We start from the raw sequence: 19965 nt of genomic DNA on the forward strand, positions 1-19965 counted from the left end.
GCTCATGGCTGCTGTGTTGGGACATAGTAATTATCACCATTGTTCCACTTATAATTTGCCAGACGGCTGCAGCTTAGCTTATCAAAAACTGGCCTGGCCAACATGGCCCAGTCCCAAGGAGCTACAGGCTGGACTACTGCAAATGCTCCAGTCATTCCAAACTACAACAGCGGCTTCTTCAGAAATATTGGCAACTTCAACCTCCTCAGACAGCAATAGATCAAACTTCCAGTCTATATATTAGGAATCTTAGAGGCCCCCGGTAAACCACAGAATAGTCTTCATTTACAGAGGTGACCTCCCTTGATGGGTACAACCCTCAGGGTCTGTAAAGCCATCAGCCTGGAACACACCATCCAGTAGGAGACCTTCCAGATGGGGAAAAAAAATGAAAGACTTGGATTTTACAGGCATTAGCCCCCTGGGCAGAGAGAGGTAGGAGGATATTATACCGACTACTGGAGAGTAATGGTGGCAGTGTTACGTGCCACAGCTTGGGCTCTCTGTGCTCCAGCTGCTGCTGCTGTGATGCAGGCACAGGTGCAGGCACAGGCCTTATGGCAGGGGCAGGCAATTTTTTTGGGCAGAGGGGCATTTACTGAGTTTTGGCAAGCTGTTGAGGGCCTCATTGGTAGCCTCCGCCTTGACAGATGCCCTGCCCCCTGGTCACCATCCTGTGACCAGAAGTCCTACCCCCTAACCCCTGACCTTTGCCATCAGAATCCCTTCCCTTGAAAATACTCCTTTCAGCAAGGGGTTTTGCCATCTCAGAACCAGGAAAATACCAAATTATATTCTAAAAATCAAACATCTACAACATTCATTAATATGATTTCAAAAAATATTTTTGCCCTGATTTACATGAGTTTGTGTAGTGTACATACAGGTGATTGCACAATAGCTTAAAATGAAGTTTTACACTTCTATATTGTGGGGGGGCGGGGGCATGGAAATAGGTTTTTTGGGGGCTGTTAGTATGTAGTTTTGTGGAGTGTGGGGTGAGGGAGCATTTGGGGCTGTGTGTGAATATGTGGGGGGGTGTGGATATGGGGTTTGTGGGGGGAGTGCGTGGGGGGAGGGTGACTGGGGTGTATGAGGGGGTGTGGGGGTCTGCATGTATGGCAGTACAAGGGGGGATGGAGATGCATGTGTATGGTGCGGTGTGCATGTGGGATTCGTCCTATGAACACACACTCTCTCTCTCTCCCACCCTCACTGTGCACGCGCGCACACACACACACACACACACACACACACACACACAAAGTCACACCCATCCCCTGCTCCTGCTTCTGGCACTGTGGTACCAGCACGGCCCCGTGCTCCGTGGTCTGGCGATGCAGCCACGTGGTGCTGGAGCAGCCTGAAAGCTATGGTAGGCAGAGACTGCTGGTTGGGGGAGTGGGAATGGGAGGGGACTGGGCGTGGGATGGGGCTGGGCTGGCCTTGTTGCTGGCTCCTGCCAACTCCCCCTGAGTCCAACTGCCCCTGGCTCCTGTCATCTTTGACAGGCAGCCAGAAGCAGATAAATATACATTTTCTAAATTTTTTAGGGGCCCTGCAGGCTGGATAGAATGGCCTGGCAGGCCAGATCTGGCCCATGGGCCATTTTGCCTACCCCTAACCTATGGGCATAGGCAGCAGAAGGCCAGGTCTAAGGGGGTTTAACCCCACCAAACTCATGTCAGATGACAGGAGGCTGCCTCTGCCACCTGGGACCAGTGCTGGGCGAAGCCTGCTCCCAGCACTGGAGATGATTGCTGCTGCTGCCTGGTGAGCAGATCCAGGGGCTTGCACCCCTGGGAGGAGTCTGGCATAAGCCGGCAGCCCTCCCGAGGATGGAAGCCCTGGGATCTGGGCCCCAGATGAGAGAAGGCTGCCTCTCCCACCTGGGACGGGCACTGGGCACAGGCTGCGCCCAGCACCAGAGAAAATTGTTGCTGCTGCCTGTCCGAGGCAGCAGTGGCAGCCTGAGCCTCCTCTCATCTGGCACACAGATCCTGGAGCTCGCACCCCTGGGAGGGCTGCGGGGCTGTGCCGGACTCCTGCCAGGGGTGCAAGCCCCTGGATCTGCACACTGGATGAGAGGAGGCTCAGACTGCCGCCTGGGACCGGTGCTGGGCAGTCCCTTCCTAGTGCCAGGGAAGATTGCTACTGCCGCCAGTCCCAGGCACCAGCCTTTTTTCATCCAACATGCAGATCCGGGGCCTTGCAGACCCCCGGATCTATGCACTGGATGAGAGGAAGCTGCTGCTGCTGGCGCTGAAGCCAAGTAAGCCCGGCTTCAAAACTCAAAACATTTTGAAACTTTCAAAACATTTCAAATGCCCTTGTTTCATTTCAAAGCCTTTTGTTTCATTTCAAATTCACTGTTTCGAGCTTGAAATGCATCAAAACAGCTTTAAAATTAAACACCTGGCAAAAATTCGCACAGCCCTACCCTACATTTCTGCTGCCACCACTGCAATAGGTCTAGCTCACAGAGTCAGAGGGAGCTTGGGGGAGCTGCACCTGCTCCCTCACAGCTGCTCCTTCCCCTCCCACCCCCAATGAGGAGCTGGTCCCACCTTCTTACACCTGGGCAGGAATCAAAGAGGGGATGTGACTCCACTGCCTCTCGACTGAAGAATAAGTGAAGGTCTGACCAAATAACTACAGTGTTCCTGCACAAGCTACGTGGTGAAAAGCCTCACTCATGAAACTATCTGGTCAGAAATTGGCTCTGCCCACCTGCTGTGCAGGGACTGCTTTGCCCCATCTCTTAAACAGGCCAAAGCTTTCTCTTGTAGCAGTACTTCCCTGAGCAAGGACACAAGGTGCCACATGTCATTTTATGCTGCACTGCTGGAACCGGGATCTCCAATGAATACCGCATATTTATCAGGTAGTGGCAGGCTGACAGCTGCTACAGTTGCCAGCCCTGAAATGCACTCCAGCCCCTGGAACATCAACTCATTACAACCCTGGGATCCTACACAAACAGTGTCTAGAAACCAGCATGCATAGAACTGCAATAAATTGAACATAAAATCCAGCATCTTCTTAAATAAACATGGTCCCAGCCTGAAAACATGATCAATTAACTCACCATCACCTCCACCAGAAATGGCAGCACAAATTCAGGAGTACCAGGGAGCTGGCAAGGCATCTAGACAGGCTGGGCAAAGCAGAAATGAATAGCAATGGATAGCCAGAACTTTGACTCTAGAGCAGTGGCTTTCAACCTGTGATCCACAGACCCCTGGGTCTACAGACTGTATCTAAAGGGTCCGTGAAAGATGACTACAATCAATCAAAAGTATGTGAATACCCACACTTACAATTCAAAGGGTGCCACTCCTCCATTTGAAATTTCCAAAGGGGTCTGCACATGATAAAATTTTGAAAAGCACTGCCCTAGCAGATGCTCAGAATCAGTGGTTCCCAAACTAGGGGTTGTAATCACCCTGGGGGCACAGCTGGGGTTAGCAATGGAGCTGAGTAATTCCAAGCTGACCAGAAATTGGGTCATAAGCCTAGAAGTGAGGTCATGGCAAAAAAAAAGATTGGGAGCCACTGCTCAAAAAGTTTGGGAAGTCTATTGACAATGGCTTTAAAGAGTGTGGGATTTACTTAAACTATTGTACTTCAAGCTCAGCAAATCTGGAACCCTGCTGTGGTAGAGGGAATACAGGCAGTCCTCAGACTTACGACACAACCAGTTCCTGAAAACCAGGTCCTAAGTCAAAACGTTGTAACTCGGAACCAGTTTTCCCATAGGAAACATAAATGGGGGATTCGTTCCTGAACCAAGGTCTGATATCATATTTTCACCAAAAATAATCCAGAATTTTGTACTTAATCAATTATAGATGAGTAATATAGCTACATTTAATGTATTTATATTGTGCCCAAGGAATTTTGGACAGATGTTCTCCAGGGAGATGGGCAATACAACAAATTTGTTCAATGGCATGGCGTTGCATTGGATCAAGCATTGTAAAGCCGAAATTGACATCAGAAAGTTGAAAAGGTGTCAATTTATAAACGTTATAAGTGTGAAATGTTGTAATTCGAAACATTGTAAATTGAGGACTGCTTGTATATAAATAAGTAGACACACTCACATCTAGGTATATTTAATCCCACTGCTCACTCGCGCTCTCTCTCGGTAATCTATAGCTAATCTTTGTCAATTCCATTTTTGTCTCTACCCATCCTGATCTAATCTTTTTGCTCTCTCTCTCTCTAAAACTTTACTGTGCCCATCATATAACCTGTTAATGCCAATTACAACTATTGAAGCACTTTTGCTGACCTCCTAGAACTGTGCATTCAACCTCCCCTACCCTCACTCCAAAGACATCGCACTCTGACTGATTATCGCTGGAGAAATATTGCAGTGGGATGAAGAAGAAATGCAGCCCAGCCTCATCACAGCAGTCATGTATTGTGACGAATTCTGTGCAAGTTCTGCATCTTGCTCTGATTAAGGCTGCATGCAGTTCATTGTAATTTTTAGTGGCAGGGCCCTGAGACAGGAATGCCTTTGTTTCCTGCTCCTAGAAGTTTCTACCAGTATTAGGCCAACAGTAATGATCCTGTTGATTGTAGCTTTAAAGTGGTCCCAGTGGTCACTAGGTTTTAGTGCACCAGGGGTGTCAGCAGGACTAGAGCTTTTTGAGAAGCAGGGCAGGGGCAGGCTGCACGCGCGTCAGCTGCCCTTATGCACAATGTAGAGTTTACAGTGGGACTGGCAGGCAGGGACCTGGGTTCTGTCTCCTGGCTTTCCCGCTGGCTCGTGTGATCCCAGGCAAGTTGCTTGGGTTTGTAAATTCAAGTCTCTGCTCACTTCAATGCCTGTTTTGCCATCACTTGAGACAGTCTTAACATGAGACATCTTATTGACACTGGACACCAAAACTGGAAGCTGCAAAAATTAGAGGCCTCTTTGAAAGTACAGGCCTCAGTCCTTCAGTGCCTTAGTTTTCCCTTCTGAAAATGCTAATAAAGGGCTGCACCCACCTTTGAAAAACATGCTGGAATCTGCATCCAAAAGCCTGCGCAAAGGGCTGTGATTGCATGGAGAATGCCTCAGCCAGAGAGATGTTCTGCTCATTCCAGGCCAGATTCTGATCTCAGCTAAACAGATATGGAGCCATGCTAGCGATCAAGAGCTACACGAAATACCACACCGCCTGTTTCATTTGAGCTCATTGTCCTATGTGCTGCAGATACAAGGCAGCTCATCGTGGAAGGCCAGGAGAGCAGGTCCAATGAGGCATGGGAGGCCCTGTATAATGCTGATAGCTTCCCTTTAGCTGTGCTTCACTACCTTAAGTTGCAAGGAGGAGAGTTTATACTGCAAAATCTAGATTGTTTCTCTCCCTCTCTCCCTCCCTGCAAAGATTTAAAGGTCCCCCCTTAAATCTTTGCAGGGAGGGAGATTCATCAGCCCACCCAGCCAGCCTGCATAAAGCCAGGTCACCTTACAACACTGCTGAGCTTGCAGTCTTGAAACAGAGTCTAAAGGTAAATGAAGTGGATAGGGGGAAAGGACACATTTTTAATAAGCTGCTTCACAAGCTGAGTATCCGAGCATGCCCCCAAAGACGTGGTTGACGCTGATGGATCACCACTGGCAGCAGCTAGAACTGCACAGCTGGGGGGCAGGGGTCATGGTTCATGCTCTATAAACTGCTTGTGTTTTGCTACAGGAGGTCAAGCCCACAAGGCTTAATTCTGGAGGCTGAAAATGAGATCCAGATTAATGTTGCAGTTTGAGCATTGCCAGTGCCAGGATTTCCAGGGTGTTTACTGCAGTCCCCAAACCACAGCGTCCATGCACACTCTCAACTGCTGTGCTTGAGGAGGGAGCAGCGAGGCGCAAAGGGCAGGTCATTCTGCACAGTCATGACCCGCTCTTCCCTATGTTGAATTACTTGGCTCTTTACTTTCTCAGTAGTGCAGCAGAAATTACAACATTAGGAAGAGGGGCTGCACCCCAGGATCAGCCTCCTGGGAGCTCTAGAGCTGCAATGTCCAACCCCTGCCACTGAAACTGACCACACAGGAAGTAGGAAACGTGCATGCACACACGCACACACACACATCCACATGCACAGCTTGCCATGGTAACAATTCCCTGCCCTCCTTGGGCGTTTGAGAGAATAAGGAAGCTGTGCAGCGTGTGCTAAAGGTCAACAGCTGCAGGCTATTTTAGCCCAAGCTAGGGAACAAGTCCCAAAGCGGAGGGCACCTCCTGGTGAACTCCTCAGCAGCAGCCCCCACTAGGTTCAGTCATGGGAGCCCCAGCTGAATTACAGCAGGTCAAATCTTATCTAATCTACCTGCAGTAGCCAACACCATGGGCTCCAGAGGCTGAATTGCCTTCTCAGAGCACTGCACATCTGCCAGGGCGATAACCCTTCAGCAACACACGTCCAGAAATTATAACTCTGTGAGTGGGGGAAGGAAATGCAATTCCCAAAGTTCCTTTCCTCCATCTTCCTTTCCTACCTCCCCATCCTGCTTTACTGCCTATAACAAGACAGCCGGGTTTTTCATTAGCACAGGGTAGAGCTCTGCCAAGACTTGTTCATTAAGCGCTGCTGACTTCCCTGGCTGGGCATAATAATTGGTCCCACCCAGACACATGGAACTAGCCTTGGGGGTGGAAGGAGCACAGGCTGGGGCATGGGCGACTGGTGCCTCCCGAGTCCGGCGGGAGAGGCACTTGCCCCCCAGCAGCCAGTCAGCATCCGGGATGGGGGGGGTCCCCCGTGGCCAATCACACAGACTGGGGGGGTGGGGTATCACTTCCGCTCGCACTTCCAAGTCAGCGCGATAGGCTATAGGGAACCGCCACCACCCCCATCAATGTGATCGGCCATGAGGATCACTTCTGGCACCCACACTCCGCAGCTGGTGCTCTCAGGGGAAGCACGAGTGCTCTCGCCTGCCCTCCCTGCCTGTTGCCTAAACAGGGAATGCTGGCTGTCGAGGTAGGTGGGTGTATGTGTACCCCCTACATGTCACCACTGGGCTGGGGTGGGAATACTAGTGGGCACCAGTCCTGAAACTGGTGCTCTTTCAAGTCACACTCTTGACACTAACTCACTGGGCTATTAATGTGGAGTCCAGAACCACAAATTAGATGTACAGTATGATGGTTTAACGTGAAACCCATAGGCTAGAGATAGACATTACACATAAACCAGTTTAAGTGATCAGAAACTGGTTTAAACCTGTAACAAAACAGATGTTCAGTGCACTTAAACCAGTTTGAAAATGACTGAAACAGGTTTGAGATAAATCTGGCTGCATGTAGTATCAGACTGAATTGATTTGGCTCATACTGGTTTATGCATCGTCTGTCCCAGACCCCTTTGTGGTTTAAGTTAAATCAGAGTCCTCCAGCATCCCAGATGCTTTGCAACTCTGGGCAGGGTTCTGCTCTCTGCTTCAGCCCAACAGGACTGACCCATTCCCTCTGCTCCCTGGCTGCAGCTCTGGCAGGTACAGCAGCCTCTGCCTGGCTTCCTCCTGCTGCTCCGCCCCACCCCACCCACCCTCACCACTCCCTGCTCAAACAAGGATCCCCCCCATCCCCCTGCCTTACACAGACACCTCTCAGCATTAGCTAGCAGACCACATGCTGGCTACTGTCTGTGCTGTGGGAGACAGAACAAAGGCAGACAGAACAATGTTGGCTTAGGGATCTTTGGAGCTAATCAACAGGTAGCTGGTAATGTCCCTGCATTCCTTCCTTGGAAAAAGTTGTTTAAGAATATCTTAAACTAATAAGAGAGGCTGGTGTTTTCTTAATGGGCTGATAAACACTGAGTTAGGGGTGATAAACACTGGCCTGGCCACACTCCTCCTCAGCTCAGCACTGCAGAAAGGAAGGGAGGGTTGCTTTAGCACCCCCCAACATCTAGCCTGAGCCCCAGTAGGCATGTGTCATCATTTTTTTAGTCCAGAGGGAATGTCTGTGTGATTACAAACCACTTTAGCTTAGCCAGGTTAAACTAACCTGCAAAAATTGAATCAATTCAGGCTCAAGCTTTTTGAATGTCTGCCCCTAGCCATAAGCAATCCTAGGAGAAGAAAACAACCCAGGCCTGGGGTGATTGCTCTGAGAATCCCAGCTTAGAGAGTCACGGTCACTCTCATTCCCTCTGACCAGTGAATCTTTAACTCTTTGATACAAACTGGGTCAGTTTTAAAAGGTTGGGATGGAGACTCCAGTATAAAGGAGACAACACACACAATCTCCAGAATGCTCTGGAGCCTGCTGGGTAGGCCCCTCTCTTGGGAAATCTACAATGTGGGTTTGCATGCCCTAAACAGGAAAGGAAATTGAACCGCATCTTGGGTGAGAACTGTTCCCACTTGGCTACTGGACAGAAGGATGGCTGTATTAAAAGAGAATGGCAGCCGCCACTGGATTACGTGCGGAGCCTGGGCCTGCAGGTGTTCTTTAAATGTGTTCCAAGAAGACCTATAGAATAGATTCCTCCAGGGAGACCAATGAGGGATTATCTAGTTTCTGTTTCTGACAGGGCTTCAGTGTAGGATGGAAGCCAAACTGCTCAGTTCTGTCAAGACTGAAGTGCTTCTGTATATTCCCAGCAGCAGAGCTTTTAGGCACCTTTAGGAAATATATAGGCACCAAAATTTGTGTCTGTGGAGTTTAAGTGCCTTTGGGGTCAGGTGCCAGCATTTTCAGAGTCAGTTTGGATTTAGATGCCTGAATTTTTCCATAGCTCCAAGTTAGGTGCCAGTGTTCTTTTTCGCCTCGGCCCTCTGCGCCGTTTGCTGCTGCAGGCTCATTGCAGGAGTTTCAGAGCCCGCAGAATCAGCGTGTGAGCACAGTCAGAGGCAACAAACGACACAGTGAATCTCAGGCATCTTTTCTTCAGCTGTAATCTGCTCTTTTTAATTGGACTGTTCAGTCCTTTTGCTCGGTGCATGTACAGCACCTAACACAGTAGGGTCCTGGCTCCTGACAGAGGCTCCTCAGTATACTCATCATTCAAGTCATAAGGCCAAAGTGAAGAGAATGATGAGAAGACCTTTTGCTTTTTTTAAAGAAACTTTTCCATGTTCAAGCCCAATCAATTCCAAATCTGTGAGTCATTCAAGAACCATATGTGGCCCTGCTACCAGCAAGCATCTTCCACCCCCGCCTGGGGCTTCAGATGCTTCCAAACCCTTTGGTGGGCATCCTACGTGCAAGCCCAACCCCAGAGACTTGGGGTTCACATTCCCCTGAGTTCTGTTTGCCCTCAGCCACATGGCCGCGGAGCAAGCTGGGGGCGGGGGTGGCAAGACCTGTGCACGCAGACGGACGAGTTTGGGAATTCCGACAAGTGCCTCCCATGTTGTTCCTTGCAGGTATATTTCCCTGAGTCAGGGGTTGTGAAGGGCCGTGCCTGACTGTGCATGAGATCATGGAAACGGCTTGAAAGCAGGAGACCCAGCCAAAACCAGGCTGCAACATCCAAACATGGACTCTACCAAATGTCTTGAGAGGGGAGACGGTTGGTTGGTTTCAGTGCGGGAGATTAAACTTCAGTTTCTGGAGTTACGTGACTATTCAGCTCCATTTCAAAAGTGTGTAGCAGCTGTGGTCGTGAAGAAGAGTGAGGCCAAACCTCGGCATTGTGCCCCCCATACTGACTTTCTGTACTCAGCAGGTTACCCCGGCATCTCCAGCACTGGGCCCTGTAGGCCTTGCTGCTTGAGAAGTCGTTGGTACCAAGTGCAGTGTTACATCCCCACGGGCAGGTCTGTACCCCAGCTTTGCTCCATCCTCAGGCAGGGACTGGTTTGCTTTCAGTGGACTGCCAGCAGTTGTCTCTGGAATGCTATGCAAGCTCAGCTCTAATTTAGGAAGCATTCCCTAATGCACGCCAACAAGGGTGTGGCAGGACCAGAGCTAATTGCATCCGTATAAGCGCCCTCAGGTAAGAAAGACTCATCCAGCTTTTTCGGCCCTCATAAATCTCATACTCACATGCACAGACAATGTGACTGGCAGGTTCAAGCAATTAGCTAGATATTCTTTAAGAGGTATACACATGGTCCTAGCAGCAAGCAAATCATTTATCACCATTAAGAGGAACAAGCTGCCTTCATCTCTGCTTTATGAGCCTTCTCTCTCCCTGTCCATTTTCCAGTGACCCTGCATCACAGGCTGACAGATCATAAAAGGCCTGGTAAAAAACTACTGTGTGACAGGGTCTCTTTGTTGTGCTATAAATTGTTTCCTGAAAGTGGTCTAGAGACCAGCCTGAGTAAGCGACAGATCACTGGGTGCAAAGCCTCTAGTCCCAACTGAAACGACTCACCTCCAGGCTGATTTCTCCCCACCCATGACAGTGAGTGCAAAGTGCTGGAGGTGAGGGTGGCAGATGATACAGGGCTGGAGGTGGTAGGGTATGAGGCTGCAAGCCTACTCATGTGACTGTGCATTTGAGTGATGGCTTCTTTCCTTTCCCACCAGGATAGTTGAGGTAATCAAGTAAAAAATTCCATCAAAGTCGGAGGAATATGGGATTTGCGCCTGGTGCTGCAGCGCACACACATGACTGTGAGATGAGTTAATCTCATTAGACACCTGCTGAAAGGAGGAGTGGGGAAAGAAGGTGGGGGGTTCGTAGCTTTCTGAGAAGCACAGCACCCTCTTTCCATCGCTAACAGCTCCCAGTTCCTTCCATTCAAGGGGTGCATCCTGCATTGCACCTGGTCTAGAGACAGAAGTTACACATAAACCAGTTCAAGTCATCAGAAACCAGTTTAAACCCGTAACAGAACAGAAGTTCAGTGCACGTAAACCAGTTTCAAAATGGCTCAGATTGGTTTAAGATAAACGTGGTTGAATGTGGTATCAGACTTAACTGATTTAGGTCAAACCAGTTTATGAAACTTCTGCCCCAGACTCCATCCTGGTACAAGTTAAATCATGAGTCCCCCCAGCATCACGGCATGCTTTGCAGCCCTGGGCTGTGCTGTCTGCTCCAGAGAGCAGGGCTAGCCCCACCCCTCTGCTCCCTAACTGGCTTACTGCCCCCCAGCAGCAAACCTCAGCAAGGGTCTGGGTCCAGAGAAGGGGGCTAAACACCCCTTCCCCCACTCAAACTTACTGCTGGCTGTGACAATGGACTACAAATCCCAGAAGCACCTGGAAGCAGGAAACGGAAGTGATGAGGAACCCTGCAGAGTCCTTGTGCTATGATTATGTACTGCAAATCCCAGAGCCCTAAGGGGCATCAGGAAGAAGCAAACACACGGCCCATGCCATGCTCTAGAGCCCCCCAGCTTCTGGCCTGAGCCACTGCAAGCATGCGGCTGCATTTCCTGAATAAAAGGTCAATGTCTGTCCAGTTGTTTTTCAGTTTAATCTTTATAGCTTAGACTCACCTCTACGACTAGGGACAGACATTCAAAAAGCCAGAGTCTGAATTGATTCAATCTTCACAGGTTAGTCTAACCTGCGTAGGTTGAACCGCTTTGTAACAGCACAGACGTTCCCTCTGGACTGAGAAAATGTGGGCACATGCCTGCAGTTGCTCGGGCCAGGAGCTGGAGGGGGCGGTGCTAGAGCACGCTCTCAGCTGCAGGGATGCTGGAAGGGTATGGCCAACCTGGGCTGAACTGGCCAGAGAGGAGTTCAATTCCCTCCTCCCTGTCCCACTGGCAGGGACCCAAGCTGGATCTGCCAGGCGCTCCCCCCTCACCGCTGCAGCAGCAAGCCAGCATGGCCCCTGAGGCAGAGGGGACAGGGAGGGAGATTATTCCCCCCTCTACTCCCACTGCCCCTGGAGGACTGCAGCCGGGTCAGACCACGCTGATGACTGCCACTGCCACTCGCTCCCTGCTTGGGACAAGTGAGGGTTTATTCCACTGCTTCCCCCAAGCACGGAGTGAGCGGTGGTGGTGTGGGTGGGTGGGCAGACTCAGCTCCAGTCCCCCGGAAGCAGTGGCGGTACAAGGGGAATAACCTCCCCTTCCTGTCCCCTCTGCCTCGGGGCCCTGCCGGCCTGCCCTGCAGCACTGAGGGTGGAGCACCCAGCAGACCCACCTCAGGTATCTGTCAGTAGGACAGGGAAAGGGGAATTAAACCCCTCTCTGGCCAGACCCCCACCCCTGCCTGTCCCTGCTCAGCTGGGGAGCAGAGGGGCAGAGCCATCCCTGCTCCACTAGAGTGGAGAGCCCAGCCCAGAGAGCATGCCGGGATGCTGGGGGAGTCTGGTTTACCTTAAACCAGGAAGGGGTCTGGGACAGACATTGCATAAACCAGTTTGACCTCAATCCATTAAGTCTGATATTACATTCAATCAGGTTTATCTCAAACCAGTTTTAGCCATTTTGAAACTGGTTTACATGCACTGAACTTCTGTTACATGTTTAAACCAGCTTCTGATAACTGAAACAGGTTTATGTGTAATGTCTGTCCCTAGCCTATAGCTTAAACTAAACTAAAGCTTAACTAAAGATTCAGCCTTGGGCTTTTTGTCTGTACTTAGTCCTGGTATACAGCTAACACCCATACTTATATTCCACATGGCTTGGCTTGGGCACTTGCCACCACTTCCTCTGGACTGAAGAAAGGCTTGACTTACCCCTGGCTCCAGGAGAAGACGCATTGCTCTGAATCACAAGCAGAGATGGGTTCTTCAGTCCAGCCCAGAATAAAGCACGTAGGTGTCTCCTCAGCATTTCCTCGCTAGCTTACGTGTCTCCCTTCTCACTCTGCTGGCTTGTATGGACCACAGCCGTGTGTTCTCACTGTACAGTGAACCTGAGCTCAGACCTTGCAGCTGTGGCAGGACACTTATGAGCAGCACAGCTAAGCAGTGCAGTACCTGAACCCTTAGGTGGCTCAGGTCACACAGCCAGGCACCATTTTGGCTGTCGAAATGGAGAGAGAAGGACCTGACCAGCTTGCAGGCCCTACAAGGCAAGCAGGCTTCCCTGGACAGATGCCACCAAAGGACAACACTTAAAGGACCCCTTTGGCAGCAACCAAGGTAAGGACAGAGGGTCTGTCTTTTTTTTGTTGATAAAGTTCTTGGTTGTATCCTGCAGTTAACCTTTTCATCTATCCTCTTTCCCATGTTTCTCCACAGGCCTCTGGTGGGTTACTAGTTGTCACCAAGAAAATGCAGTGTCTTAAGCATCAGTCACATTCTCGGTGGCAAGCTGCCAGCACTGGAGCTATCACGTTCCACAGAAAGTGTTGCAGACAGAACCCACTGCCCTGCCCTAGCCTTTACTCATTTAAGCGCCAGATGCCTGCATCACTAATCCCCATGGAAAGCATTGCTGCTGTTTGATTTATTGTTTGCTATGACCTCATCATACATGATTGCTCTCTCCTTGCATTGCTTGGCCTTCTCATGCTCAAACGCTGAAAAAAATTAAATAGCTGAGGGGCCAAACAAATTTCAGAGAAAAAGGAATTAACATGGATCTATGCTGCCAAGTGCAGTGATCCTTACTGAACACAAATAGCCAATGAGCTCCCTAGTTGTAACCATTCATGAGGCTCCAGGTGACTAGAGGAGACTCCATCTTGTTTGGTTTGGAGCAGAAATCTTCTTATGATGGTGTTGTAGATGGAAAAAGAAAAAGAGGGACACTGCCACCTATCCCACATGTAGTCATGGACATGCAGTGTTCCATGCTTCTCAGGTGTAGAATACTGTCATGCACGTGTTCACTTTCTAGCCCAGCACCTGCACAAACTGTAATGCGAAAACTCCGAGGCTAAGGACAGGCATTACACATAAACTGGTTTAAGTGATCAGGAACTGGTTTAAACCTGTAACAGAACAGATGTTCAGTGCATATAAACCAGTTTCAAAATAGCCAAAACCAGTTTGAGATAAACCTGGTTGAATGTAGTATCAGATTTAACTGATTTGGCTCAAACCAGTTTATGCAATGTCTGTCTCAGACCCCTTGCTGGTTTAAGATAAATCAGACTCTCCCAGCATGCTCTCTGGGCTGGGCAGGGCTCCTTGCTCCACAGCAGGACTGGCCCCTCCCCTCTGCTGCCTGGGTGCAGCTCCAGAAACTTGCAGGCTACTCCTCCCCCTCACCATCCCAGCTAAGCAGGAATTCCCCCCACCCCTCTGCCTTGCTGAGAAGGCGTCTGTGTATTAGCTAGCAGACCACATGCTGGCTACCCTCTGTGCTGAATCAACAGGCAGAATCAACATGTAGCTGGTAATTTTTTGTCCCTCTGTTTTCTTAATGGGGTGATAAACACTGAGTTGGGGGGTGATAAACACTGTTATCGATTCCTTCCTGGGCTAATCAGAGCATCCTGTGGGGGGGGGGGAGGGGGGAGGATGGCCACCCCCCCCAGCTCAGTTCTGTGGAAGGAAGGGAGGGCTGCTCTAGCGCCCCCTGGCTTCTAGCCTGAGCCACTGCAGGCATGTGCCTGCATTTCTGGGATTTCTGTACAGTTACAAAACTGATTTAGTCTAGCCAAGTTAAACTAACCTGCAAAGATCAAATCAGTTCAGACTTTTTGAATGTCTGTCCCTAGCCCTGGTGAGAGTCTGCTAATTTCTGCTGTTTTCTCTTTTGTGTACAAAGTTTTAATTATCAACTCAGGAAGCAGAAATAATACCACCATGATCAATCGCATACTATAACAAATTGTCTTTTTTGGAGGGAGCCATGTGCTTTTTGACTACCATGTCTGTAGCATTCTTTATGGCCATCACCTAAAGATCCCAAGCACCCCATGGCTTCATAGTCATGCTCCAAGATTATTATAAAAGTCATTAGTGATTATAGAAATCCCCACCTGAGATACCTTTAAGGGACCTGAATTTTCAGCAAGTGTGCAGCACCTTCTCTCTAGAAGCAAGTGCCTTTAAGGTTTCCCAAGCTATCACTCAAAATCACTATTCATTTTTTTAAATGTCGGACACAGCCCATGTCTGTGTACAATCTTGAGACTGTAAATAACTGGTTTGTGTTATCCAACAAGTGACCACATTCACAGAAACCATAATCCAATCTGGAACAAAGTCACAATGACTATTATTGGCAAGTAGGAGGTCAGAAGCTGTAGTTATGAGGCTGGGAAGATCCGTGCTTGGCATCATTCAGCTTAGAAGGCTCTGTGCTGTTTTGCACTCTAAATATAGTGGTTGTATTGCCCCTTTCCAGTAAGTGCAGAGAGGATTCACACTGTTAGGTTTGTTATTGTGAATAATAATGAACGTGGAAGTGGCAATGCACCTAGGGCATGGCACATGATATGAGTGTGCAGCAGGGGGTGGTCAAAGCTCAGAGGGGGCAGACATGTATTGGAGCCTGAGCAAATCTTTTCTGTGGTGCCTGAGCCCTCCTCTACCCAGCCAGTTCATTGATACCCATAAAACTTAGGTACCAGCTTTGCATCTGCCAGATAATTAGCATCTCAATCCACAAACACTGATGCTGGTCACCAAGTACAAGTCAGAGCAGCCAAATAAGGAAACAAGTGCCTGTATTTAGGCTTCCACATTAGACCGTAAGGCTCCCAGTACATTGCTCAGGGTCACCTTCAAGAAAAAACATGTATATAGACATATTTAAAACCGAAAGAGGCAGAGAGAGGGTTGGTTCAGAAGGATTCTCTCTCCTTCCATCCCAGCACACTAGGTCACTCACCTCAGTCCATCGCCCAGTGGTAGGAGCCCCTGCCTTATTCCATCTCCCCACAGAAAGGACTGCTCTTGAACATCACATGCCCACAGCTCTTTCCTCACTTGGAGCTCTCCTTGTATCTCACAGATTCATGCAGGTGTTGGAAAATGGATGTTCATATTGGCCAGGAAATGGAGAGAATGAATACTGTAAGTTTCCCCAAAGTGAAGTATACTAAAAAATGGCAACTCCCACTGCCTTACCCATTTAGGAAAGGGAACCCTGCTCAGCTTGCAGCCCCATTTGACATCAGCCAGTGGGGCCCACAGAGAATGAGCTAAAGTCCTGCAGTAGGTCAGGGGAAGAGGGGAGCTGATATTTGAATGGAAAAGCACTGGCATAATAACTATCTGGGGAAGAGATAGGGCTAAAAAGAGGAAAATTTTAGGCATCCTGCAGCAAATACACAGCCAACATGAGGGACTGAAACTATTCGAGGGGCTAGGTCCCTCCTCAAAGCCCACCACTGGGGAGAGACCAAGAGTGTTGTGTCAATGTGGATGTCCAGTCTGGGGAATCCAGATCCTGCACATGGTTTGAATTTTAAACACAGCCACATGGGTCAAGGCCCCACGAGCCTAGCAAGAGCCAGCAACTCCAGCCGTGTTAACGCTGCCAGTTAATCCCAGTTAAGCTTTATCTAGAGATATAAATCCCCCAGAAAACCCAATTGTCTGCAGGCAAGCACAGCTGGCAGAGTGACAGTGGCGCCGCAGCACCGCGCCATTCCCCTTGGCCAGGGGGACTCAACCAGAAAACTACATTCAAACTAATTATCCCCTGAGCCACAATCTATGATCTTTGGAACAATTAAAAGTCCTTAATCCTGAATGAAAAGCAAACAAGGCCCAAGTCATTGTCTTCCTGCTTCCCCTAATCAGAGCTAAGGGTCCTGCTCCTGCTTGCAATACAAATATTCAATTAAAAATTCCAAAAGGCCCCAGTAATTGGTTCTCAAAGGGGGCTCCCACCAAAGAAACAGAGACAGAAAAGAGCTTGACTGCTCCCCTCCCCACCAGGCCCCCTGTCAAATAACCTGCAATTAAAGATTGGCTGGGAACCTGCTCAGCAGGCTCTGGCTGGACTGACTATGCACACACAACATACCTGTATGGGCACATACTCACACACAGAGGCCTGCACACACATACAAAAGCATATCCAGACGTGTACTCACACATGCACAAATACACGTGCACATCCATGTGTACATTCATCTGTTTGTAAAAGCCTCCAGGAATTTCATAGCAACACACATTGCAGACACGATACTCTGTCTTGATCTAGAGCTGCCTTTGGATGAGAACTTCCTTTAATGAGGATCAGCTGAGGCAGAAGGAGATGTGGTGGGCAATGGTGCTCCCTGGTTAAAGGTGTGGAGCTTCAAACAGCAACTGGGTATCATGGGGTTTGGCTCTGAAGTGAGGAGCCCCCCCTCTCCCCCCAAAGAGTTTGTTCTGCTTGTTGTTGCTATTAAATGAAAACATTCAGGAAAAGGCCTCCCCTCCTTGTTCCCAAGGGCAGGACCTGAAAAACCGTGATACCCTAGAGATCATCACACAGGCTATGCCATTTTCAACTCCCCAAGAGCAAACCCCTGGGGTTCAGACTTGGGACAGATTCTCACTGGACAAATCCAAGTCATTCTGTGGCCTTGCTGGTGCTAAGTCAGCTTCCTCTCGGTCAAGCCCTGGCCCTATTTTTCCTATATCTGGTTTTCACTTATCCCTTCTGCCAAAGGACCACCAGGGACCGTCCCCCTCCCCCACAAGCTGGAATCACAGGCAAGCAATCACGTGAATTAATGCAGCTAGAGAGTCCTTCAAGTTGGTAATCATAAACTTTCTTGACAAACCAGCCACCTTCGTGGGTCCTCCTCTCGGTCCAGTGCTAACAGCCTCTGGCAGCTCCTCACTCATTACTCCTAAAAAACAATTAGTGAGCAGCACTGGAAGAGACTGAAAAAATGCAGCTCTTAATGCAGTCACTGACCTGATTCAAAAGAGGGCCGGTGGGGTAGAAGCCAGAAACTGCTCTTCAGGAGTAAGCCTCTGGCTGTTTGCAGTTCATGGCAGCTTCAGCCATACAGCATTGTCCCCCTGCCCCAAAAGGCAGTGAGTGGGTGTGCACATGCTCATATAGGGGAATATATACCACAACTCTGACAGTTCCCCAGCGTATGGGAAGGACAAAGTACAAGGAAGGAGGCTCTTGTACCATGATCTCCCCCTGCCTCGCACTTTCAGCAGCAGATCCATCTCACTCAGTACAAACAAATCAAAGGTCTTATCCTGCAAGCCCTTCGCCTATAAGCAGTCCTTACTCTTGCACATCAATGGTTCCCTCGATTAGGCTCTTAAATTGTGTAATGTATTCTTTACACCTCCCAGGACAGCACAGAGTTAAACCTCTTGACCCTGTCCCAGCTTTGGTCCACTTATATATGCATGAACTCTGCAGAGAACTTTGGTCCAGACCCTCAGTGGTGTCCAGGTGCCTTCATTCCACTGTTTTCATGGGAAATTAGTGGGAGTTAGGCACCGTGGAAACCACCACCGGAGCAGGATAAGAATAGGTGTCAGATCTCATCGGAGAAAGAGTCCAGGTGAGTGATGAACATCCTTTGCGGTGTCCTGAGAAAGGACAAGAGGAAGAGCTGTTCTGGAGAAGCAAATGTTCTGGTGAGGAAAAGAGAAGGGAAACACCACGCAAGGCAGAAAGGAGAGGAAGGAGACAAACCTGCATTAGTGAGTGCTTCTCCATATGCCTGCCTTGCAGACACGTAGCTGATAGAAGCTGAGATACAGGCAGCTCAGTTTACCTGGTCATGACAATCTGGGCATGTGGCCAGGGCAGGGCTCTGAAAGATGCCAGGGCTTAGGGCTAGATCTAGTAAACTCCTAGAGCAGGATTTTGGCACCTCAAATTGTGATCCAAAATGTTTCCTATTCAGCTTTTGCCCCACAGCGAGAGGCAAGGGCCAGTCAAGCTCCACAGCCCTTGCTCCTCCTAGGCCGCACTACTGAGCCCAAATGGCCACAAAATTGAGGACAGAAGTGAATCTCTCCTTGCAGAAAATATTATTTTCATCTTTTTTTTTTTTGGTTTGTGACAGAACGTCAAACTGAGCAAGATCTAAATGCTTCATTTTAAAGCCATTCTTAGACCAACACAACTACAACATAGAGCCCTGAAACATGGCAGATATCGCTGTATTTTAGCCGTTTGGAAAAGTAAACTTTGTTGCTAACCAGGACAGAAGATTGTTTTCACCTCCCTATCTGCCTCTGACTTTGGACACCATCTGGGAAGAAGACAGCCTAATCCGCACATCACAGAGCACCACTCTCACGAAAGCACACAGATCCCAGGGGAATAAACTTCGACCCTCTTCCTTGCCTGAGCAAGATGGAGTTTCTCTTCTGCCTAGGAGGACTGCTACAATCTTTAAATTCTCCTCAGCCTGAAGAAAGGTGTATGTGCCTAAAATTTTGCAAAGAAAGGAATTTTTTTTTGCTCCTATTTATTTGGTCTAATAAAAGATATTACCTCTGACCCAAAAGCTTTGTGCATCTCATTTTAAAACCTGGAGACAACATCCTACTTTCTCGCAATGCTTTTTAAACTTGTGTTGATTGATCTTGATGAAGCAGTACAACGTTTGTGATTGTTAAATTGTACTGCTTCATCAGTATCTCAAAGGGAACTTGAATTAGAAAGTGATAGAAAATGAGGAACATTTCTTCACACTTCTTCCAATTTTTTCCAATGGAAGAAGGGTTTGTTTGTTTTTGCAAATAAAGAACAACTGAAACTATTCTTTTCAAAAGGAAATGAAAACCATTGAAGGAATTTTTTTTAAAGTTTTAGTTTTTGTGGAAGTTTCTCCCATTAACTGAAGCAGCCAACAGCTAGGGAGGGATTTGTCAGTTTGTTTAGTGATATGCTCTTTACATGCCAGGACCTGGGCTAACAAGAGTAACCTGCTTGCAAAGCAGACTTCATACCCCTTTTACTGGCTGGTAAACATGGAGGATAATAGCCTACTCCTGCTACCAGTTACTGCCTTTGCTCAAGCAGCAGAAGTCTGTGCTATGATCTATGACCCTGTGCTCAAACTTGCTGATAACCTACGCAGGAAAGCAGCAGTACCTCGTAGCTAGTACACCTAGGACTCATAAAACCTGGGTCGAATCCTGGCTTTATTATTGGCCTGCTTAGTTACCTCAGGCAAGTCAAATCCCCCATTTTGTGCCTCAGTTTCCCTAT

This window comes from Crocodylus siamensis, chromosome 14 (assembly GCF_052110815.1).
Source record: "Crocodylus siamensis isolate JL-2025a chromosome 14, ASM5211081v1, whole genome shotgun sequence".
In the NCBI taxonomy this organism is placed as follows: Eukaryota; Metazoa; Chordata; order Crocodylia; family Crocodylidae; genus Crocodylus; species Crocodylus siamensis.